Here is a 25,285-nt window from a genome sequence, read left to right as displayed (position 1 = left end):
GAGGCGGGGGAGGGATTCGATTGAGCACGGGAGGAAAAAAAGTAAAAGCCTTGACCCTTTATAAAGAGGGTGAATATCAAGCGTCCTCCTCGTGGCCGTTTGGGACTTGCCTAAAATCTAGGAGTCCTAGGCGTCGTTGGGTTACCCACGACCGTATTGATGAGAATCCCATAATAAGGGGGACACGATCTCTTCTTTGACAAGACGTGTCAAGAAACTGCCTCGCGTTATGTGCGGGGCTAGTTAAAGAAAAACACTTCGAATAATCACCGAGCCATGGCGTGATGTCATGTTGCCAAAACGTGTCAGCAGATTAGATTTGTGGAAATATTATTCTCTCCACAGTGGTATGTGGAACTTATTTTGCAGGGTCGGACACTATCCTTGTATTCAAATTCTTCCGTGGTGTATTCGGAGGAGGAACCTGCCTTGCAATGCCGAAGACAATACTGCGCGCCGGACTCATCGTCATTGAAGCCTAGTTCAGGGGCTACTGAGGGAGTCCTGGATTAGGGGGTCTCCAGACCGCCAGACTATATCCTTTGGCCGGACTGTTGGACTATGGAGATACAAGATTGAAGACTTCGTCTCGTGTCCGGATGGGACTCTACTTAGTGTGGAAGGCAAGCTAGGCAATACAGATACGTATATCTCCTCCTTTGTAACCGACCTTGTGTAACCCTAGCCCCCTCCGGTGTCTATATAAACCGGAGGGTTTTAGTCCGTAGGACAACATACAATCATACCATAGGCTAGCTTCTAGGGTTTAGCCTCTCCGATCTCGTGGTAGATCAACTCTTGTAATACTCATATCATCAAGAATAAATCAAGCAGGATGTAGGGTTTTACCTCCATCAAGAGGGCCCGAACCTGGGTAAAACATCGTGTCCCCTTCCTCCTGTTACCATCCGCCTTAGACGCACAATTCGGGACCCCCTACCCGAGATCCGCCGATTTTGACACCGACAGCAAACGTCGCTGCTGGCCGCGACTTCGCACATTGCCAAAGTCGCCGGACTAAAGCAGAAACTGGAGCGGGCCAAAGAAGAGCTCAGCCAGGCAAGGAAGCAGCTGAAAGACCAGCAAGGTATGCAATGGCTCGCTATATATTCGGAAAGACTAAATGATGTATACTAACCGTAGTGTCATTATATGTGTAGGGGCGACGATCAAGGTCGCAGACCTGAAAGAGGCCCTGGCCGAAGCCGAGGGGTAAGCTGTCAAGGAGCAGGCCGCTCGCAAGAAGCTGAAGGCCCAGATGAATGAGGTCCAGCAAGAGCTCCAGGACGCGGTGAAGAAGTACGAGACCTTGGAAGGCGAAGTTTCGGCTCGAGAGACGAAACTCTCCAAGGCTCGTCAAAGAGTGGAAGCGGCCCGGGTTGAAGTCCAGGGTGCCATCCAAGAGATCCAGGAGGCCAGGAAGATCGCGACGGGTAAGGCCTTTAGTATGCAAAGCAAATATATGAAGAAGATGTATTTCTTACTAACCCGGATTCAGAATTCTCTAGGAGCATCTGCAGATCTGCCGCGTAGTGTGTCCGACGCCGTGGAGTTTTTCTGAGCCAAAGAAGGGAGCTCCACGGAGAAATTGTTCTGGTCGCAGTATCTTGCGCCAGAGCATCCCGTGCCCATCACCGATCAGCTGAAACAGCTAGTGGAGCTGCATAGGGTGGCCGAACTAGCCATGCAGGATTTGATAATCCGACTGGGGCCAGCCGAAGCTATGCCCAGCAGCTACTTCGGACTCGTGAAGCGGCTAGTGAACGCATGTCCTCGGCTGGACGTCGTCAAGCGTTCGGCCTGCACTGAAGGTGCCCGCATGGCCTTCGTCCCCTGCAAGATGTGGTGGGCGAAGATGGACGCCGTCGAGCTGACCAAGGGGCCACCAGAGGGCAAGGAGCACCGGACACCTGAGCGCTATTTTGAAGATGTCCTAGAGGAGTCTCGCATTGTGGCAACACAGTGTGAGCGATACATTATTTTCGAATGAATGCATTCATGTTGTCTTTGCCTTGTATGATGAAACAAAACTTTTATGTAATATAATTCTTGTTATGTTTTAAATTTTACCTCCTATGCGACCGTGTTGTATGAAATCTAAGGGTTAACCAGTCGTTGGCTTCTGCCCCCACATAGGAAATACGGAGGTGTTCGGGATGGAATCTAAACAATCTTGATCCAATTATATGGCCCTTGAAGGAGTTGTTTAGCGCAATGAACCAGGCAACCAGACTATGTGGCTTTAACGCCCTCACTTAGCCAAGGAGTTCGACAATAAAAACATGGGCGCAGCCCCTAGTATCTGAACTAGAGTGCTATAAGCATCTGATCGGGAAGCACCGATTCTTCGCGTAATGCGGAAGAAATCTCCAACGATTTGCAACCTCCGAACAACTGACCGGCTCTCGCCGCATCATGACAGTCAGTTTTGGGCTTTCTCTACTGAGGTGCTCCTTTGGATAAACCAAGGCACAATCGCAGTAGATCTCCCTTTACTACCTTAGCCGATATAGCGGAACATAAGGTAGCAAGCATAGGAGCCGGCCAACCCAATTATTGACCAAAGACATGATTCGGAGCCAATGCATATAATGCTAAATTCGGGGTACCGAACTATACCATAAAAAGTGTTCGGTCTTTTGTTGCCGTAGTGTGGGGTGCTATGAAGCCCCTGGAAAACATCAAACGTACCAAAGTGTACGAGTGCTACATGGTAAAGTTACCAGAAAAGAAAAGAAAAAACAGGAAGAAAAAGAAGAACAAGTGATAAGCTAGGACCGTAAAATTTGAGCTGCAAACTGTTCTTATTATAATTTCATTGGTGCGTTAAAGCGCGTTTATACAAGTAATGCAATAAGCAGGAGGCTAGTTACTATGCCTTGACCAAGGGAGAGGTGCACGTGGGTCCTGAAAAATAGGTAGAGTAATCATTAACGAAACCACCTAGAGAAGTCCCCCATATGCCTGTGATTCTTGACGTCTTGGTGTGTTTGTCCTTCAAGAGTACCGATGATCAGGCCATGAGATGGGCCTGCGGGATTGAAACCTGAAAAGGAAACGAATAAAAGTGAAAGTATATGTGTATCCAGTGTCGGTTGGGCCGTAATGTGGATCACAAGCTAGCTATGCCTCCATCGATGCCCTTGGATCTTTGAGTGCATAGTTATGTACATGTGGTATGAATGCCACCACTTGATCGGGACTGAGATGGAGGCCAGATTGCTAGCCGAGCTCTCGAGGAGCCGAGCTGTCCTGCTGCAGGGTAGTTCGGATCCTCTTGACGGTGTCCGTGGGCTTGGCAGCCGAATAAAGGTTCTGCTTGAGAAGGTTGCTCTATACATCTGCTGCGAAGACAGCTGTGTGCTCTTCTGTACGGAGGGAGCGTTCCATATTTCCATTGACTATTATGACGCCACGTGGACCGGGCATCTTGAGCTTGAGATAGCATAGTGTGTCAATGCGTTAAATCGGGTGAATGCGGTCCGTCCGAGCAGTGCGTGATAGCCACTGCGAAAGGGGACTATGTCGAAGATTAACTCCTCGCTTCAGAAATTGGTCGAAGATCCGAAGACGACTTCTAGCATGGTTGAGGGGGGCATTGGTGGGGCCTCGCCGAATGAAGAAAACTCGGGGGGGGGGGGGGGGGGGGGGGGGGGGGGGGGGGGGGGGGGAGGAACACGGGGGGTGGGGGGCGGTGGTTCGGCCGGCGGCCCGTGCGGTGTTATGTATGGGAAGAATCAGATACGAGGAACAAGAAGGGTTAGGAGATGTAGGATCTTCATCCAACCGCCTGAAATGGTCGACTGACCCAAATGACAAAAGTCATGCGACTTGCATGTAGGCATGCCTTTAAATTCAGTACCATCATCGTACATGCTTAGCACTGCTCCTGAATCCATCAAGCTAAACAACGTGCCACTCATAATTCCAAACTTGTTGCTCAAATACGAATATGATATGATGCTGATATTACTAAAAGATATAGCGTTTAATTGGTCAGCTAATGTTCCTACTTTAGTTTCGAAAAGCACGTGCACCACATATAGAGAGACAGCAGGGAGTTGCATTCTTAATGCGCTCTGGTTCATCATGTGTGGGCACTGCGCAACGAACATTTTATTATCCAAAATCTGGTTGCTCTTCTTTAGCATGTTCCTCTTCCATTCTTCTTTGATAAGTACTCTCTCCGTTCCTAAATACAAGTCTTTGTATAGATTCACAAATTGCTCAATGAAAGGTCTATGGTAGGCATAGAATCATTCACAAAACCAAATAAAATGAAGTGTCTAAACACATGGGTCAAGTGCAAGACAATCCAAGCATAACATGCATAGGTTGTAGTGAAGATAGTGTGGCACTCAACACAATAAAAAGAGCAATCGTTCATCATGTGTGAGGAAATCAAGTCAATCATGTAAAATGGGATATGGAATATGTGAATAAATGACATTGTTGAAACCAAGCATATGATAGGGGCAAGTAACCCAAGAATTGGATGCAACACACAAGGCTATATCATGACGCATGGCAATGTGGCAATGATAAGTCAAAGTTGGGTGTCTCGAAAAAGAAGGACATCACCTTGAAAGCATATCCTTGTGCGTCCTTCACAATGCCGAAGCACAAGCAAGTGCGATGTAGAATCGTCGTGGTAGAAGGTGGTTCACTCTCAAGAGCTCGAATGATCAACTCACGTGAAGTGGAAGTCGACACAAAGCCCAAGTTTCCTACGGATGCAGAAGACAAAGCAAATAATGTGAGCGCATGGTAGATAAACACATCATCCATCATGATGGTTTTCATATTTTGCATATAACCATTAGAATCACAACTGTATGAATAATATGATATAGCAATGGCAATATTCATGGCACTTGGTATATGATGCAAAGAGGTAAGACAAGCATGCTTCAAAAGAAATATGTCAAAATCTCCAAATATATGCGAGAATGCTATGGGGGCAATCTCATTAGCAAGAGTGAAATCATTGTTGCACTCCATACATGGCAAGAGAGGCAACATATGGAGATATATGACAAGAAGCAATAATAATCATGTGCCAAGCATGTAGATGGTTGCCATCAACCGCATGAAACAAGCAAGTATGAATCATTGGTGATACAACAAGGCAAGCAATCATAGTAATCAAGTCATGCAAACTAGTGGAGCAGATGCAACACACTAGAGGAAATTATGGCAATCATGTCATGTGAGCAAATAGTGGATATATGAAATGCACATGACATATCACAAGTACGAACACAAAAAAAGATCAAAGTATCATCATAGACATGGGGCGCAAAGCAAACATGGAAATAACAAGCAATATCTCCACCAAGCTTGCAAATACACATACAAGTATGAGAATCAATCATCGTGTGTAATGCAAAGCATGGGTCACCAATGCATGACAAAGGCATATGAATGATCATATCAAGCATAGTGAACATGGAAAGATGGGCATATTATATATTAATATGTAATGGGCAATAACCCGTAACCATGTGAGGGCCATGTAGAATAAACATGTGAAGTCCTTGCGCAAGGGAATGGTGGTAAGGACAATCCACGGGTTCCCAAGTCATCGTTGCTCTCTAGAGCTCGTTTTGTCAACTCATGGGATTGTGAGGTTGACAAGTATTCATGAGTACCTACACAAAAGAGAGACAAGCCAAAGAAATTGTGTGTGTGGTAAATGTACACATCATCCATCATGATGCGTATGTGCACGTGTGAGTTAGCATAAGATAAGCATCGCTAAAAGAAATTTGATGCATGGTACAAGAACATGTCATCCATCATGAAATAATAGTTGTTATGTATGACACGATGGGGATGCAAATTGAGCATACAAATATATGGCACATTAATATCATGTTCATTTATGGGGAGTGTCGGCGTTATGGGAATGGGGGTACCCAGACTTGCCTGCCTGTGGCCCACGGCGTGGCTCCATCGACGGCCTGGTATGTCCCAGCTTCAGCATCAACAACTCAAGACCCTCGCGAGGGGCCAAGCCTCGCGAGGCGGACGACATCAAGACCTCCACGAGGAGCAGTCTCTCCAGGCTGGCTCCCGAGGAGCAGATATTTCTACGCAAGGCTGACCTCGCGAGGTTCGGATGACGTGAGTCATGACGACGAAGGCCAGGCGGGCGCAAGTGGGCGCAGTGTACTAGTTTCCTCTTTGGTGCTAAGGAGGCAAGCGCAGGCGCGGAGTCCCGAGGCATCAACCGAAGGTTTCCATTCCGGTGCAACAAGACCAAGACCGCCAGGATGACAGGACGGAGGTCATCGCCGAGCCCAGCACGACGTCACGACCATAGGTTTTGCAGGTGAAGATTACTTTTGTCAGTAATAGAATGTACTAGTTGTCTCCCTTCGAATTTGGTCATTGTGGGTTCACTTCCCACCTTCGTTTGAGGACCAAGGCCCCTATAAATAGGACTTACCCACCACCATAGAGAGGATGGATCATTCAGATCATCCTCACACCCACCAGCTCATCGAGCACAAGATCACTCCTCCTCCTGAGGTTGTTCTCCCACTGTACTAGTTCATCCTAAGCCCTTCGAGGACAATCCACCACAAAGCAGGAGTAGGGTTTTACACTTCAAGGTGGCCCGAACCTGGGTAAACTAATGTGTCTCTTTTCTGTTCAGTTCGTCGAGCAAGGCTGTGAGATTAGCGAGTAGGCAGACTGGGGAGGACGAGTTCTTCACACGCACCCAGAGTTCGAACCTCTCAAGGGTCTGTGGAACCCTAAATCTGACATTTGGCACGCTAGGTAGGGTGCATCGAAGGTCCGCCACTCTGTCTGCTACGCTTCGCTGTCGGCTCTCATGGTGGAAGCTCCTCCATCGACCAGATCGATGTGCGCCTTCAGAGGAGCCGAGGGCCTCTGGGATTTCACCCTCGACCTGCGGCGGGTGCAGTGGCCACCCAAGTTCAGGTCGGAGATGCCGCCCCTATACGATGGTGAGGCGGACCCTGCAGGTTTTCTCTAGGCATACGAGGAGGCTGTGTGGCAGCCGGCGGTGATTACAATGTCATGGCCAACTGGCTCCCCATGGCCCTCGCAGGTGCGCCGCACGCCTGTCTACTCAGCCTGCCAGGATCTTCTGTGGCCTCCTGGGAGGAGCTGCGCGGCCTCTTTGTCTCGCGCTTCATGGCATCGGCAACCCACACCGTCGCAGCTCTCCTTGGTGGTTCGCAGGCGCCACCCTCGGGTCGCCACATCAAGCAGTTCATTCCCCAGGCGAGCGCAATCCATGGGTAGCAGGTGGCGCCGCCAAGTTGGGCAGCGCCAAAGGCCGACCTCATCTTCGACTCTGGGTACCAACCCGCGGTCACAGCCGGCGCCGGTGCGCTCCCGATGCTCTCCACCCCCACCATCTACAACATGGCGGTCACCAAAACCCTCATCGATAGTGGAGCTGGCCTCAACATCCTCTTGGTGGAAGAATGCAGCCTGCTTCATGTGCCCAATAGCCGGAGCCACCCTACGAAGCCCTTCTCTGGTGTTCTCGATGGCTCTACCAGCCACCTCGGGCAGATCCGCCTCCCCGTCACCTTCGACACCCGTGACAACTACCGCGCCGAGCTTATAGACTTCGACATCGCCCGCATCAGCCTCCCGTACGACGCCATCCTTGGGTACCCATCCCTGGACAAGTTCATGGCAGCGAATCACCTTGACTACAACCTCATGAAGATGCCGGGAAGCAGCGGCGTCCTCACCGTGGCAGGAGACAACAAGAACGCACTGATGGCCCTCAAGCTCACCTTCACCATAGGTGCCAACCTCTCCCCAAATCTAGAGCTCCCAGGGGCTGCTCCAGCAAAGAAGAAGAAGTTGTTCTCTCGAGATCGGGTCGAGACGAAGTAGGTGTTGGTCGATGAAGATGGGGCATCGGGTGCCACCTTCACCATAGGTGCCAACCTCTCCCCAGATCAAGAAAAGGCATTGGTCGACTTCTTACGTGCGAACAAGGAAGTGTTCTCATGGGAGCCCAAGGACCTGGTTGGGATCCCGAGGGGAATAATCAAGCATCACTTAAGGGTGTTCCCCAATGCACGGCCAGTGAAGCAGAAGCCGCGACTGCAGTCCATAGAAAAGCAGTCGTTCATCGTCCAAGAGACCCGCAAGCTGCAAGATGCTGGTGTCATTCGGGAGGTGCGGTACCTAGAATGGTTGGCGAACCCGGTTATCGTCCCCAAGAAGGGCGGAAAGGAGTGCATGTGCGTCGACTTCACCAACCTCAACAAGGCTTGCCCTCAAGACCCCTTTCCTCTTCCACGTATGGATCAAATCGTCGACTCCACTGCCGAGTGCAACCTGCTGTGTTTCCTGGATGCCTTCTCAGGCTATCACGAGATCAAGATGGCAGTTCAAGATGTTGAGAAGACGGCTTTCTTGACCCCATGCGGGCTGTATTGCTACACGTGCATGCTGTTTGGGCTGTGCAACGCTGGAGCAACTTTCCAGTGGCTGATGCACATCGCTCTATGCCGGCAGTTCGGGAGGAACACCGAGGCCTACGTCGACAACATAGTGGTGAAGTCTTGGGACGCGAGGACCCTTATCGAGGACCTGGAAGAAACAGTTACCAGTCAGCCCAAGGTGGATCCGCGGCTCAACCCAGATAAATGTGTGTTTGGCATCCCCTCTGGCAAGCTGCTGGGCTTTCTGGTGTCGCACAGGGGAATCGAGGCAAACCCAGATAAGGTCAAGGCAATAGAAAGGATGATCTCGCCACAAACTCTCAAGCAAATGAAAAAGTTGGCAGGCTGTGTGACCTCGCTTGGGCGCTTCGTTTCCAAGCTGGGGGAACGCACCCTACCATTCTTCAAGCTAATGAACAAGAAGGGGTTGTTCAAGTGGACCCCGGAGGCTGATGCGGCATTCCAAGACCTCAAAAGATACCTCACCAGCCCACTTGATGGTATCAGCGCTTCCTCTTGATCCCCTGGTGCTTTACCTGGCCGCCACACATCACTCAGCCAGCGCAGCGCTGGTGGCAGTCTGGGAGGAGCGCCAAGCCGAGGGCCCGCCCAGCGATGCCACACACCCGGTCAAGACGACACAGCATCAGGATGGTGCTCCTGAGGCCTCGGCAGCACCAACGGATGACCAAGCTCCTCGATATGGTACTCCTGAGACCTTGGCTACCCCAACAAATGGCCAAGCTCCTGAGGCCCTCCAGCCTTAGGAGGTACAAGATCCCACTGACACTTCTGTCCTCGTCGAGCATCTGGTGTACTTTGTCAGCACGGTACTACGCAATGCGTGGGCGCGCTACCCCATGCCACAAAAGCTCTTACTCGCACTCCTTGTCGCCTCCCGCAAGCTGCGCCACTACTTCCAAGGCCACCCCATCAAAGTCGTCTCGGCTTACCCACTAGAAAGAGTGCTTTGGAGCTGCAATGTTGCGGGAAGAGTCGCCGAATGGAACATCGAATTGCAGGCATTCTAGTTGTAGTTCAGCACCACCAGGGTCATCAAGGGTGCTGCACTCGCCGACTTCGTGGCGGAATGGACTAACATTCCCAGCCCCGAAGCAGGCGAGGACCAACCCCTATCACCAGGAAGCGAGGCACCAGATAGCTGAGCCAAGTACTTCGATGGCTCCTTCGTGCGTCAGGGCGCAGGGGCTGGAGCCGTGCTCATCTCGCCCACCCACGACAAGCTCTACTACTGTCGTGCAGCTCTGCTTCCATCAGAGCGAGATGGTCTCCAACAATATCGTTGAGTACGAGAGTTTGATCGTCGGTCTCAAGGCTGCGACAGCCTTGGGAGTTAAGCACCTCACCATCAAGGGCGACTCCCAGCTCCTCCTCAACTTCTCCAACAAAGTATACGAGCTAAAGGACGAGAACATGGAGACATGCCTTGTGGAGGTATGCAAAATTGAGAAACAATTCTTGGGCCTGGAACTGCAGCATGTGCCGCGCGACACGAACAAGGAAGCAGACGACATCACCAAGAGGGCGTCCCGGCGCCTGCCTCAGGAGCTTGGCGTCTTCGAGGAGCGGCTCTTCAAGCCTTCAGTAGACCCTCCTACCACGGAACCAACATCGCCTCAGGAGGAGCTCCCCCAGCACCCCTCTCGGGAGCCCCTGCTTGCGGGCCAAAATTGAGAGCACGTCTACTCCTCGCGCTCGAGCCTCAGGATGGGTGCTAGACCGAAGAGTTCAAGGCATACCTACTTTAGGGGACCCTGCCGGAGAAGGAGGAAGATGTGGAGCGCGTGGCTCGACAGGCCACTTTCTACTACATCCGGGATGGTGAGCTCTATCAGAAATGGCCAAACGATGTTTCTCTGTGATGCATCTCGAGGGAGAAGGAATGTGAGCTGTTGGCCAACATACATGGCGGGGACTGTGGGCATCACTCGTCATCACGCACCCTCATGGGCAAGGCATTCTGCATCGGGTTCTACTGGCCCACGGCGGTCAAAGATGCCACCGAACTGGTGAGATCTTGTGAAGCCTACCAGTTCCATGACAAGCAAATCCACCAGCCTGCTCAGGGTCTCCAGACCAGCCCTCTCTCATGGCCATTCGCAGTCTGGGGGCTGGACATCTTGGGCCCGTTCCCTCGAGCGCTCGGGGGCTATCGCTACCTCTACGTCGCCATCGACAAGTTCACCAAGAGGGCGGAGGTGGAGGCCGTCCGCACCATCCCAGTTGGTTCGATGGTCAAGTTCATCAAGGCCCTCGTGAGCCGGTCCAGAGTTCCTAATCGTATCATCATTGACAATGGCTCGCAGTTCACTAGCAACCTTTTCAAAATATATTGTGCTAACCTTGGAACGCAGATATGCTACGCCTCAGTGGCACACCCAGGAGCAACGGCCAGGCCGAGTGCGCCAACATGGAGGTCCTGAGAGGCCTCAAGGAAAGAACCTTCAAAAAGAAGCTCGAGGCCTGCGGCAGGGGCTGGCTCGACGAGTTCCAGTCCATGATGTGCTCCATCCGCACCACCGCGACCAAGCCAATAGGCGAAACTCCATTCTTCCTCGTCTATCGAGCTGAAGTGTTTCTCCCACACGAGGTCAGGCATCACTCCACGCGGGCCTTGTCATTTGACAAGGCATGCCAGGACGCCTCACGGGGGATGGACCTCATGCTGGGGGAGGAATGCCGCCGTCAAGCAGCGCTCCGAGTAGGAAGGTACCAGCAGGCGCTGCGGTGGTACCACTGCCGCAGCGTTTGCTCCAGTACGCTCGAGATGGGTGATCTCGTCCTGAGGTGGGTGCTCTCCAGGGAGGGACCGCATAAGCTCTCACCCATGTGGGAGGGCCCGTTCAAGATCGCCCGTCTCTCCAGGCCTGGCGCTGCGTGCCTGGAGATGCAGGACGGGATCCCCGTCCAGAACGCCTGGAACATCAAGCACCTCCAAAAGTTCCACCCATGAAGCAAGGGCCCGTGCCTGTGAAGGTCTCCGCTCATGACAGTATCACGTAATAGTGAGTGGGGCTGTACATGCCCCAGAGTCTCCTGAGTGTCAACCGCGGGCCTCGCGGGGCCTCCCTGCCATGTCCTAGTGGCAACACTTAGCTCCGCGTTGGTGAGAAGACTAGACTACATGCCAGACACGGTTGTTCTTTGGCTTGCTTTCTGTAGTTGGTTTGCAACTTTTTAATGGAATTTGGAGCTTTCATGTTCTTTCTCATTCACCGAGTTGGATTTTATTTGTCTCCTCTTGCTTCGCTCGCCTCTCAGTCTTGGCCCAGGAAGAGCGGCAGTTTCCTATTGCTCCTCCTCACGCGTCACGCATGTGGGGCTAGGCAGGTGTGTGCGTTTGGGTTCGCCCGTACCGCGAACACACCTCGCCGAAGCCTCGGCTTCTTTAATCCTCGGGAGATGCTCTTGAACGAGGTCATGGGCGTACGCACCCTCTTAAGTCCGTGCCTCTAGGCAGTGCGACGCGGTGTACCAGCCCCAGCCAACCCACGCTTGGGGGCTCATGCAAGGAAGAATGAGACGCCCCGCCAAGCTTTCTAATAACTCTGCAGCTTTATAACGCCTCCTGAGTCCCGACTGCTCCTGAGGTGTGAGGAAGGGAGCTCCGCCAGACACCGCTAGAGTAGTGCGCCCTCGCGAGGCAGGAAGCTTGCCCTCGCGAGGCAAGAAACTGCCGCAAGCATATCAACCTAAGTACCCAAACCGCACCTACTTGGAGCACAGATATCAGGGCATAACTTCAGAATAATAAGCATAGCATAGTGGCGTAAGTGCCATAGTTCATTACACACACCAGTAGGGCCCTCTAGTTTTTTCAAAATGCAGGAAGAAGGAAAGGTTAAACAAATGTGGCCCTCACGGCCACAACAGCTCCTGACGCCAGGCTCCAGCAGCCCCTGCCTCAGCCTAGATGGAGGAGCCTGGACTTGATAATGTAAGAGTATAGCATTGAAGAAATTGGAGAAAGGGGGATCAGGCCAGCCAGGAGGGCTGAAGATAGATAGGGATCTCAGTTGCCTCCATGTCGATCATCTCCCGAGAAGCGGGCCAAGCCATCGTCTCCTTCCACTCATTGGAATCGGCAGCAAGGGCCAGACTAACCTAGGCCAATCCCTCTTCATTGATCACCGTCGATAGCTCAAGGGCAGGATCCAAGACCTGCCGGGATTCGGCCGGAGCGCATGTTTTCCCCTTCTTATTCAACCGCGGGGCCATGGCAACAAGAGAGGGCCTGCGCCGGTGTCGAATCTAGGAGAGAAGCCACGGTTTCTCAGGAAGGTGGAGGATCCAAGGGCGAGCACGGCAAGCAATGAAGGTGGAGCTATGTTGGCAACAGGTGGCCACCATGCCAGGCAGATATCAAGGCTGCGTGGGGAAGTGGTAACACCCATGTCTCATCAATCGCCATGCATCGACCGAGGCAGCAGGAGGTTAGGGCCCGCAGTGCTCGGCACTTGCCCTTTGGCTTCGCCTCGAAGCCAAGTTCGAGCGCACCTTGGGCCCGGGGCTACTGTCGGCATTCTGGGAATGGGGTACCCAAACATGCCTGCATGCGGCCCACGACGTACCTCCATCGACGGCCCATTACGACCCAGGTTCAACATCAACAAATCAAGACCCTCGCGAGGGGCCAAGCCTCGTGAGGCAGCCGATATCAAGAACTCCACGAGGAGCAGTCTCTCTAGGCTAGCTCTCGAGGAGCGGAAATTTATATCCAAGGCTCACCTTGTGAGGTTCGGATGACGCGAGCCATGCTGACCAAGGTCAGGCGGGTGCCAGCGGGCGCAGTGTACTAGTTTCCTCTTTGGTGCCAAGGAGGCAAGCGCAGTCGCGGAGTCCTGAGGCATCAGCCAAAGGTTTCCATTCCAGTGCAACAAGACAAAGACTGTCAGGACAACAGGACAGAGGTCATCGCTGAGCCCACCATGGCGTAATGACCAGAGGCTTTTGCAGGCGAAGACTACTTTTGTTAGGATATCATGTACTAGTTGTCTCTCTTCGAATTTGGCCGTTGTGGGATCCCTTCCCGCCTTCATTTGGGACGAGGACCAAGGCCCCTACAAATAGGACTTAGCCACCACCATAGAGAGGACAGATCATTCAGATCATCCTCACACCCGCCAGCTCATCGAGCACAAGAACACTCCTCCTCCTGAAGTTGTTCTCCCACCGAGGCCAATCCACCACAAAGCAAGAGTAGGGTTTTACACCGCAACGTGGCCCAAACCTGGGTAAACTGTTGTGTCTCTTTTCCGTTCGGCTCGTCAAGCTAGTATTAGGATCACACAAGTATTAAGATCATGCAATGGATGGGAGTGATTAAAATCTCCTAAAATATATGAGGAAACTATGGGGGTCTCCGCATGAGCAATATCAGTAACATCACATGGAGAAAATGGACAACATCCAAAACAATGCATATCCAAAGCTAGTTGGTCATGGCATGGCATATGAGATAAATGATGCAAAGGTAGCATGTCAATATCATCACAAGAAAAACAAATGCCAATAGCCATGGGATTGTCATCTATGCCATATGTGCAAATTTGGTTTATTTTAATGGCATATGCATAGTTACTACGATGAGATTGCAAATATGACATATTGTTGATCTCATGCATAGCATATGACAAGTCAAGCGGATTGTCAAACATGATGTGAGCTAACGAATTATGACAAGAAATCCTATGCAACATGGCATCACAACTAATAGACTCCACATGGTAACCGTCAAACTCATCATAAATGGGTAAATCATCGCATGGGGAAGTCACACTAGCATGAAGCATGCTAATAGGTGGATCAACATCATGCAAGCAATCAATGTCAAGAATGTCCGCCAGTGGGACTAGAGCATCACCTTCACCTATGTTACCCTTTTGGTTCCACTCAAGTGGTGTAGGTGAGGTGGTAAAGACCAAATGGTGGTCATCTTCATCTTGATGGAACCATGTGGGGTGCATCATATTCTACCATGGCCATCGTCTTGTCCAAAGGGAGGACGAAGTCGTCGAGGATCGGCGCGTCATCATATATGGGACCTAGGACCAAATGAGAAGACACAATAGAGGTAGAGGTTAAGTCATTAGAAATCATAGTGGCCTCACATGCCCTATCAACTACCTCACTCACTCTATGTAGTGGCTCACTCACTCCCTCAAAATAGGTGCACTCAAAGTCACATATGGTGGAGTTACTCATCTCACTCAAGTGGTGGGAGTTGTGGCTCTCCTCACATGGGAATTGGGGCAACACATCATATATGGGACTAGTGGTGAAGTCACTCTCACTCTCAATATGGTGGCACATGTCACTCAAGTCGTTATACATTTCGTGGTCGAAGGGAAAATCACATGCTCAACCATCTCGTCACTATCGCCGTGTATGAAGGCTGAAGATGGTACATCATCACTCTCGCCTCCTAAGATGGAAGCATCATCCTTGCTCGCCACCGTGTCGCTTGCCTCCAAAGCATATTCCTTGATTGGCTCCATAGTCAAAGTCATCGGCGCACCGTCTTGAAAAAGAGTCAAAGTAGACTCGGCACCGTCAATGCCACAAACAGGGATGGCGGTGAAGTCGAACTTGGGAGCGTCGTCTTGGAGCTCGCCGGGCTTGGACATCATGGTGGTACTAGCCTCCTATACGTTGTCTTGAAGTTGGTCTTCCAGAAGTGTGCTTGGGGTGGAGAAGCCTTGGCTTTCATGAGTTCTTGTTCCGCATTGAGAGCACCAATGTAGTTGTCGCTGAGGGACTTGTAGTTCTCGAGGAAGATAGTCTTGGAGATGTTGTTGTTCAATCCCATCATGAAGTAGAACTTCATCAAAATGGGGTCGTCGACCACGACTCGTCGCAAGGCATTCTTCATCTCCTTGAAGTACGCGTCAATGGATTTGGATCCTTGGATGGTGTTCTCCAATTGGCGTAGAAGTTGTTTCATGTGGGTTGGAGGAACGAACTCTCGCCGCATAGCTCTCTTTGTCTTGGGCCAACTCATGTTGTAGCTCTCCGAAGGTGTGTGAAGCTACCATGTCGACGTGTAGTCGTGGAAGTTTCTTGTGGCGCACTTCACTTGATCTTTGGGAGGAACTTGATGTAGCTTGAGGTAGTCATCCATCAAGTGCTCCCACTCGAGATACTCCTTGGGTTCTAGAGTCCCATAGAAAAAAAGTCGCGGTCATAGTATCTCATGGAAGTCGCGGACTTGATCTTGGGGAGCTTCTCTTGAGCGTAGTCTTGGGGTGCGAAGGATGCCTTGAAGTCGCTTGGCAAAGATGCGAAGGGAGATGGTGAAGTCATTGAGCGGTTTTTGGTGGTGAGCTCTTGACCTTCACATTCTTGTCGGTGGTGGTGTCGATGCCGAGAGGACCTTGCCGGAGATGGTATCTCGGAAGCATGTGCACTTGAGCATCTTCGCGAAGGTGAGGAAGATCTCTTGTAGGACTTGATGAGGGCTTTGATCTCCTCCATTTGAGCTTGCATCTTGGCGTCGGTGGAGTTTTTCATGGCATTGAACTCGTCGTTGTTATTGTAGACCGAAGGTGAAATGCCTTGCCTATCCATCACAAGACTCAAGCAAATGTGAGTGGGAGAAAGAGAAGAACTAGACCAATGTACCTTACTGAGGGAGTCCTGGATTATGGGGTCTTCGGGCGTCCAGGCTAAGTGACGTGGGCCGTGAAGATACAAGACGAAAGAATTTCCCCGTGTCTGGATGGGACTCTCCTTGGTGTGGAAGGAAAGCTTAGCGTGCAAATATTAAGATTCCTTTCTCTATAAACCGACTCTATACAAACCCTGGTCCCCTCCGGTGTCTATATAAACTGGAGGGTTTAGTCCATAGAGGCAGACACAATCATAATCATACAGGCTAGAAAATTAGGGTTTAGCCATTACGATCTCATGGTAGATCAACTCTTGTAACTCCTATATTCATCAATGTCAATAAAGCAGGACGTAGGGTATTACCTCCATCAAGAGGGCCCAAACCTGGGTAAACATCATGTCCTTGACTCCTATTACCATCGATCCTTTGACGCATAGTTCAGGACCCCCTACCCGAGATCTGCTGTTTTGACACCGACATTGGTGCTTTCATTGAGAGTTCCACTGTGTCGTCATCGAAAGGCTCGATGGCTCCATCAATCATCTACACCAATGCTGCCACGAAGGAGATTTTTCTCCCTGGCCAGATCTTTGTATTCAGCGGCTTCGCACTGCATGCCAACTTGGTTGGCCACCTGGAGCAGATCGATATGCCCCTGGTCACCAGATCAGTTTTGGAAATCTGAACTATGTCGTTGATATCCGAGGAGACTTGATCTTCCAAGGGTTCGCGGCCTCAACCACTGCTCCAGCCTTAGATCCGGAGCGCGTCATTAGGTCCAAAGACGGGAGTCTAGAGCCCACCGGACTCTCTGCGGCCTTAGAGCTCAACACCGAGAGAATAGCGTCTCCGGCTATCATTGCAAGGCCAGACTCTACTCCGGATACTACTTCCGAACCCTGGAGGCCTGCGTCATGTGAGCTCGGCCCAGAAACTTCCGACCCTGTCCAAACCCCGCTCTTAAACGAGGCTCTCGACTTAATGTGATCCCACCCACCACCCACTTCATAGCCACTATCAAGGACCTAACCGGCATGCTTGATTATGCCTCCGAAGACATCGATAGTATGGACGACGATGCCGGAGAGGAGCAAGCCCAAAACCCCCCGGTCACTGGAGTTGGATGGCCACCTCCTTGTACGATGTATACATGGTGGACACACATAAAAACGGCGATGGTGATGATGAGAAAAACCCAGTCGAGTATGAACCTCCTGAGATACCGCCGAAATGTCGACGTCAACGGCGCCGCTCTAAATCGCGCCACGGTAAGAACAGCAATACGGGCACCGAAGACATTGATATTCCGGAGAACAGCGAAGAACAAGAAGAGCCCATCGAACCAACATCCCAACATGATGATCGGGAGGACGGGCAAGTCGACCCTGATGAACAAACAGGGAACAGCGACTCGAAGGACAACAATTATCTGCCACTCCCCGAAGATGACGTAAGCCTCGGCGACGAAGATTTTATCGTGCCAGAGGAACCCCTCAAGCACTGGCTAATAGCCACGGGTAGAAGCCTAAAAAAGAAACAACAACAGCTGCGAGCTGACCAAGATCTGCTCAACACCAAATGGACTAATGTATTGGTAGCCGAAGAGTACGGCCTCAAACGGTTAACAAAGAGTTACCCGAAGCATAAACTACTACCCCAATTCGATGATGAGGCGCTAGAGCCCATAACGCCCGCACATAACGCAACTGACGGACCCAACCAACCACCACGTGGCCAGGGCAGAACGGCAACTCAAGCCAAACACCAGCCGCTCCACCTCGCAGTAAAAGCAGAGAAACAACAGCTCAGGAGTATACATATGACCTGCGAGAAGACCTAGAAAATAGAGCAGGTCAAACCAGATCAATCTATGGATCACGGGGGCACGCCCCGGTGTGAGAGGACGGTTACCAATCCCGGCATGGCAAGTATAACCAAGCCCCGGCCGAAAACCGCATATGGACTTCATCTGAACTACGTTGCGAAACAGCCTGATATAGGGGCGCTGCACACCCCCTATGCTTCACCGATGAGGTAATGGAGCACCTGTTCCCAGAAGGGTTCAAACCCATGAACGTCGAATCATACGATGGCACAACAGATCCCGCAGTACGGATTGCAGACTTTCTTCTCCACATTCACATGTCACGCGGTGACGATCTACACGCCATCAAATACCTTCCCCTCAAACATAAGGGACCAGCACGACACTGGCTGAACAGTCTACTAGAAAATTCTATTGGTAGTTGGGAGGACCTGGAGGATGCATTTAGAGACAACTTCCAAGGTACCTATGTTTGGCCCCTAGATGCCGCTAACCGTAGTGTAACATCCCAAATTTTCAATTTGGAATGTTATACATTAGATCATCATGCATATCATATTTTATTTTGCTTTTGGTTTTGATCCTAGAAAATCCTAAGCAACTCAAGGACCCACGAAGAGAGTTGGGGATTTCGTTATTTACATGTTTGAGTTTTCTCAAATTGTGTAAACAGGATCATCTGATTTTATTTATTTTTTCATCAATTATTTCTATTACAAAAATATGAGAGAGGGAATAAAATGACTTTCCCAAAATATAGAAATATTGAGGATTTAATAAAAAAATCAAATAAGATTTATTTCGGAGTTTTTCGGTGTTCTTATTTGGATTTAGGAAAAATGCGCGTTTTTCAAAGTTGTAGTTTGGGCCCAGATAAATGTTCACTTTATCGGGCTTGATTTTAGAAACCCGGAAAAATTTATTTAGTGATTTTTGGAGTCCGTTTAGTATTTCTTTTTATTTTTCTTCCGAGCGTATTTATTTTAAAAAAATGGAACCGACTTTGGGTCGTACTCGGCCAGGACTCCACCTGGCCGGGGCCTTTATATAGCGCGCCCGAGGCCCGAGCCGAGCCCCAGCCCAGCCGCCACCGCCGCCCTAACCCTAGCCGCCGCCAGCCGCTGCCGCCGCCGCCTGCCGCCGATCCGTCGGAGCCGCGCGCCACCCGAGGTTCGCCGCCGCTGCCTCGTTTTCCATGCAGTTTTTTTATAATATATATATATATAATATTTTTTTTCTGTTCGTCGTTCGTCTTTTTCGTCGGATTTTCCGCGGTTATTTTCTGATCGCGATTTCTGATCCGAGTTTTGTTTTAGTATAACTTTTCGCTCGTTTATCGGAATCAGGCGATTCAAGTGCCTGGAGTTTCACCTCGAAACCCTCTTTCCGAATAATCAACTTAAACAAGTTTTTGCTACAGTAAAATTTGACCTAGATCCAGATTACTAGAATGAAGTTGATATCTTTCGTCGTTTGATTTCTTTTGCATCGTTCGATTTGATTCTTTTTGCAAACCAGGGTTCTTAAGTTGAACTTTCTGGTTAGATCTGCTATTTGAGTTTTACCTGTGCATTAGATGAGTACTTATTGTATGCTTGTTTGTTTCTATGCGATAGAATACCCGGAGTGCGCCACCTGTTACTTCGTATCTCTAGGTTTCGCGGATCATCAGCAAGGCAAGTAACACTTTGATCATACCTTTTCTACAACCCAGTTTTAATGCATTAGATCCATCCTCAAACACTGCATGATTAGGATCTAATTAAATTGTGGGATGGGAAGTAGATGAGGTAGTACCTATCATCTGTATTATTATGAAACCTTTGGGAGTTACTTCTATGTTTTCTTATTATGCCATGCTATGCTAGTAGACGTGGATTGGGTGAGTGATATCCATGACAGATGTGAGTTTGTTAATTTTAATGGTTTACTTAAGGTGGCAACTTAAATACACATCTGGGTGGATTGAGGCACCTGGTTTCTATCAGGACTTGCCTATTTTTCTTTTGGAGCGCCACCCAGGCTCAAAGGGAACATAAGATTATTCATACTAGAAACTTCCGTGTGCAGCCACAAGCCATTATGGGCTCTGGCATAGTTGATTACGTTGTGCGAACTCTTACAGGGTAGACTAGCAGATGTAGGGGAAAGTAGGTGTACCGGTCTATCCAACGTAAGGTGCTAGCGCTTCTGAAAGACTATGTCTCGGTCATCCGTTTCTCAAACACCATGTAGTGCGAGAAATCCAACGGAGGCGATCGAGTCTTGTGGGGAAAAGTGCGCAAACCTCTGCAGAGTGTAATAAACTAATCATGGTTAGCCGTGTCCCCAGTTATGGACATCTTGAGTATCTAGTACATGGATTATCATGTGAATCTCAACATGTTACTCTAAAGTTAAGTTTGTTGGGTTTGTTTAATGATGATGCTTAATTGGGATTGAGAATGTTGTCAACCATTCTCAATGTTTAACAACCACCATGATAGTAATTAAATTTATTCCTTTGAAGTAGGGAAAAATTGGCTTTACGCAAAACTGTAACCATAGAGCTTTACACCAGCCAAATATGCATATAGTATAGCTGTTGCATTTCATTACTCTCTATGTGTTACCTTGCCAGCATATTCCATGTGATGACCCGTTCTCGGGCTGCAACGTTAATGTTGTAGACTTTTCAGATGACGATTAAGGAGTTTTAGGTCGTGGTTCTATACTCAGTGATGCCGTTGGAGTTGATGGACTCACTTATCTTCCAAGCCTTCCGCTGTTATCGTTATTAGATGGCCTTAAGCCATATTTATTGTAATAAGTTCTCTTTTGAGACACTTGATGTAATAAGTGTGTGATTGCTACTCTGCTATAAATCCTCCGAGTACTGTGTGGTGTCAGCATTACTGATCCAGGGATGACACCGGAGCATAGAGATCAGAATGTTTGAGGTCTGGTCACTACAGAGATGGTATCAGAGCACACGCTGACTGTAGGACACGACCACTAAGCTAAAAGACCTAGATCACTACTCACTCTCTTCTCTTCTGACTTCTCATCTTTTCTACTCTTTAGGATGGCGGATGCAAGGAACAAGTTCACACAACCAGATGAAGATACACCCTTTGGACACCACTTGAAGGAAGTCACTAGATACCTGAACATAGGAGTACCAAGCTTCACGGGAACCTACAACGCCACTTTACCTGAAGAAGAGCGCTGGATGATTCAAGTTCAAGTTCCAGGAAGGACGTTCATGCCAGTCACTGAGCCCATAGAGTTTTCTTTTGATGCACCAACTTGGAGTCTAGGAAAGAGTATGGCAGCTCACATCGTTATGGGACGCATTGGAGAAGTCTACCGCAAGGATCTCAAGGATACTATCTACCAGATTTGCGGACGGAGAGATAAACACTGGGAGATGATCAGCACCAGGAAAGATAGATCAATTGCAGCTTTTATCCAGGAGTTAAGCCAGCACATTCGACGATAGGGAATCGGATGTGCGCCGACATGATAGATCTGAAGAAGGCTAAGACTAGAATCAAGGAACTGGAGGAAGAACTCAAGGCTACACGAGAAGATTATGAAAAAGAAATTGAAGTATTGGTGGAGAAGAATGACGACCTGATCAAGAAGATTGGAATATTTATGGGAGACCCGACACCAGTAGATGAAGACGAAGAACCCAAGGAGATTAGCCCAGAAGACTACATCATCATCGACGGCACCGACTCAGAAGCAGATAGTAGTGATGATGACTATGTTGATGAAGCTGGAGCCGATATCATGGAGTCTACAACCGTAGAATATTTCTAGTAGACCACCTCACCAGTAGTAGTAGTCCACCATGTAAATTTAGTAGCCCGAGCACTTTTGCGATAGTTAGATCGATTGTATGCCTTTGTTTGATTGAATGAAGTGAATTGTTTGCTTTTGCCGCATGTGCATATGGGTAGTGTTTTCTCTTTAGACCCCCTCTATTCTTATATCTCATCTTTTCTAAACCCTCAGATGCCTCCGAGACGTGACCCCGGATTTGCCTTTCCGCCGGAGCTCATCCAGTTGATCCAGCAGCAGAACACCTTGATGCAGTTGCTAGTTCAGAATCAGAACCAGGGGAACAACAACAACAACCCACCACCACCACCACCACCTGTTGACCACTTAGCCCATTTTCTTAGGCTGAATCCGCCGGTGTTTTCCAGTAGCACCGAGCCGATAGTAGCAGATGATTGGCTCTGCAAGACAGCTAGGGAGTTGACCACAGCAGGATGCACAGATGCGGAGAAGGTGAAGTTTGCCGCACATCAGTTAGAAGGACCCGCAGCATCATGGTGGGAGAATTTCACAGCCACCTTCCCAGTCGACACTGTCACATGGGACCAGTTTCAGCAGGCTTTTCGTACTGCCCATGTTTCAGCAGGAGCAATGGCCATGAAGAAGCGTGAGTTTCGTAACTTGCGCCAAGGAGGACGGACAGTTGGCCAGTATGTGGAGGAGTTTAGTAAGCTAGCACGTTATGCCCCAGATGACGTTGCTACGGATGCAGCTAAGGAGGAGAAATTCCTGGAAGGACTGAATGATGAATTGAGTATGCAGTTGATGGTAGCCACCTTCAACAACTACCAGGAGTTGGTAGATCGTGCTCTTAGGATTGAAGGGAAGCAGCAGCAAATTGAGAACCACAAGAGGAAGTATGGACAAGGAAAGTATAATTCAGGAGCTCAGCAGAAGCCACGTTTTACCCCTAGACCGGGAGGACATTTTCAGCATACCCATGGAGTAGGTAGCTCGCACAATCACAATGGCACCAAGAATGGTAATGGGAATGGAGGAAGCAATGGACATAACCGCAACACCCCATCAACCCCAGCCAAGAAGGATTTGAGTCAAGTCACCTGTTTCAAGTGTTCCAAGACCGGACATTATGCCAATGAATGTCCTGAAGGCCAAAACGGCAATGGAAGCTCTGGAAAGAAGCCGAACCCTTTCAACAGGGGACAGGTGAACCACGTTAATGTGGAGGAGGTTGAAGCTCAGCTCGATGCAGTAATAGGTAAGTTTTTGGTTAAGTCATTTACTGCACTCGTTCTTTTTGATACTGGTGCATCGCATTCATACATATCAAGGGGATTTGTGGAAAAGTATAGCCTGCCCACTAGGGTTCTTAAAACACCTATGCTAGTAAGCTCGCCAGGAGTAGAGTACATGGCCAGTCAAGGATGTTTTCAAGTGCCATTAAGTATAGGAAGGCATGTTTTCCCAACGGATTTAATTATTCTGGAATCCCAAGGTTTGGATGTAATTCTTGGTATGGATTGGCTGTCGATGTATGGAGGAAACATCGATTGCGCCAGTAAGACAATTTTGCTCACAACGCCAGAAGGAAGAAGGATCAAGTATGTATGCCGACATGCGTCAAACGGGATACAACTAAATTTCCTAACAGGAGTTGTGCAAGAGGAAGTACGACTGGTAAAGGATTTTCCTGATGTATTTCTAGAAGAGTTGCCAGGCATGCCACCGGATAGAGACATTGAGTTTTTGATTGAGCTTTTGCCAGGCACTGGGCTAATATCGAAGAGACCATACAGGATGCCCGCAAAGGATTTGGTGGAAATTAAGAAGCAGATTAAGGAGTTACTGGAAAAAGGTTACATTCGCCCAAGTTCTTCGCCTTGGGGATCACCAGTACTTCTAGTGGAGAAGAAGGATGGATCGTTAAGAATGGTTGTTGATTATCGAGGACTGAACGAAGTAATAGTCAAAAAAAGTACCCACTACCAATGATCAATGATCTGTTTGATCGATTGCAAGGGGCTAAAGTGTTTTCCAAGATCGATTTGCGATCAGGGTACCATCAGTTGAAGATTCGAGAACAGGATATTCCTAAGACAACATTCACCACAAGGTATGGGCTGTATGAGTATATCGTTATGTCATTTGGACTGACTAACGCACCTGCCTATTTTATGAACATGATGAACAAAGTGTTTATGGAGTTTTTGGATAAGTTCGTCATAGTGTTCATCGATGATATCCTAGTTTATTCAAAGAATGAAGAGGAACATAAGGAGCATTTGCGTTTGGCACTTGGAAAGCTCAGAGAACATCAATTATATGCCAAGTTCAGCAAATGTGAGTTTTGGTTGAAGGAAGTAGGATTCCTCGGACACGTTATATCTGGAGAAGGTATAGCAGTAGATCCCACTAAAGTTGATACCGTGACCAAGTGGGAAGCACCAACAACAGTTGGAGAGATCCGGAGTTTTCTTGGACTCGCAGGATACTACCGGAGATTTATTGAGAACTTTTCAAAGAATGCAAAGCCTATGACGGAGTTGTTGAAGAAGGATACTAAGTTCAAATGGACTGAGGAGTGTGAGGCTAGTTTCCAGGAGTTGAAGAAACGCTTGGTTACCTCACCAGTGTTGATTTTGCCAGATCAGACCAAGGATTATGAGGTGTATTGCGACGCTTCACGTCGAGGACTTGGAGCAGTGCTTATGCTGGAAGGAAGAGTTGTTTCGTATGCTTCACGACAACTGAAGCCTCACGAATTGAATTATGCCACGCATGATTTGGAGTTAGCAGCCGTAGTGCATGCATTGAAGACATGGAGACATTTCCTCATTGGAAATCATTGTGAGGTGTACACGGATCACAAGACTTTGAAGTACATTTTCATGCAGAAGGAGTTGAACCTCAGACAAAGGAGATGGTTGGAGCTCATCAAGGATTATGATATGAGATTGCATTACCATCCCGGAAAAGCTAATGTAGTAGCTGACGCATTGAGCCATAAGAGTCATGTCAATACACTAATGACGGGAGAAATACCCAAGGAGTTAGCAGAAAACCTTCGTGAACTAAGTTTGGAGATAGTTCCGAGAGGCTATGTGGCAGCATTGGAGATTCAGTCAACATTGATGGATAAAATCAGAGAGGCTCAGAAGACCGACAAGGAGATTGCTTCTATAAAGGAGAAACTAAGCAAAGGAAAAGCTAAAGGATTTCGTGAGGATGAGAACGACACCCTATGGTTTGAAGACCGTGTTTATGTACCCAATGACCCGGAGATCAGAAAGTTGATTCTGCAAGAGGCACATGATTCACCGTATTCGATTCACCCAGGAAATACCAAGATGTATTTGGATTTGAAGGATATTTTCTGGTGGACCGGAATGAAGAAGGATATTGCGGAGTATGTAGTAGTTTGTGACGTATGTCAGAGAGTAAAGGCAGAGCATCAGAAGCCAGCAGGATTGTTGCAACCATTGCCGATACCCGAATGGAAGTGGGATAAGCTAGGCATGGATTTTATCACGGGATTACCAAGGACTCGTTCAGGCTATGACTCGATTTGGGTTATAGTTGATCGATTGACGAAGGTAG

This window comes from Triticum urartu, chromosome 3 (genome assembly GCF_003073215.2).
Source record: "Triticum urartu cultivar G1812 chromosome 3, Tu2.1, whole genome shotgun sequence".
Taxonomy (NCBI): Eukaryota; Viridiplantae; Streptophyta; class Magnoliopsida; order Poales; family Poaceae; genus Triticum; species Triticum urartu.
This window is presented reverse-complemented; position numbering follows the sequence as displayed.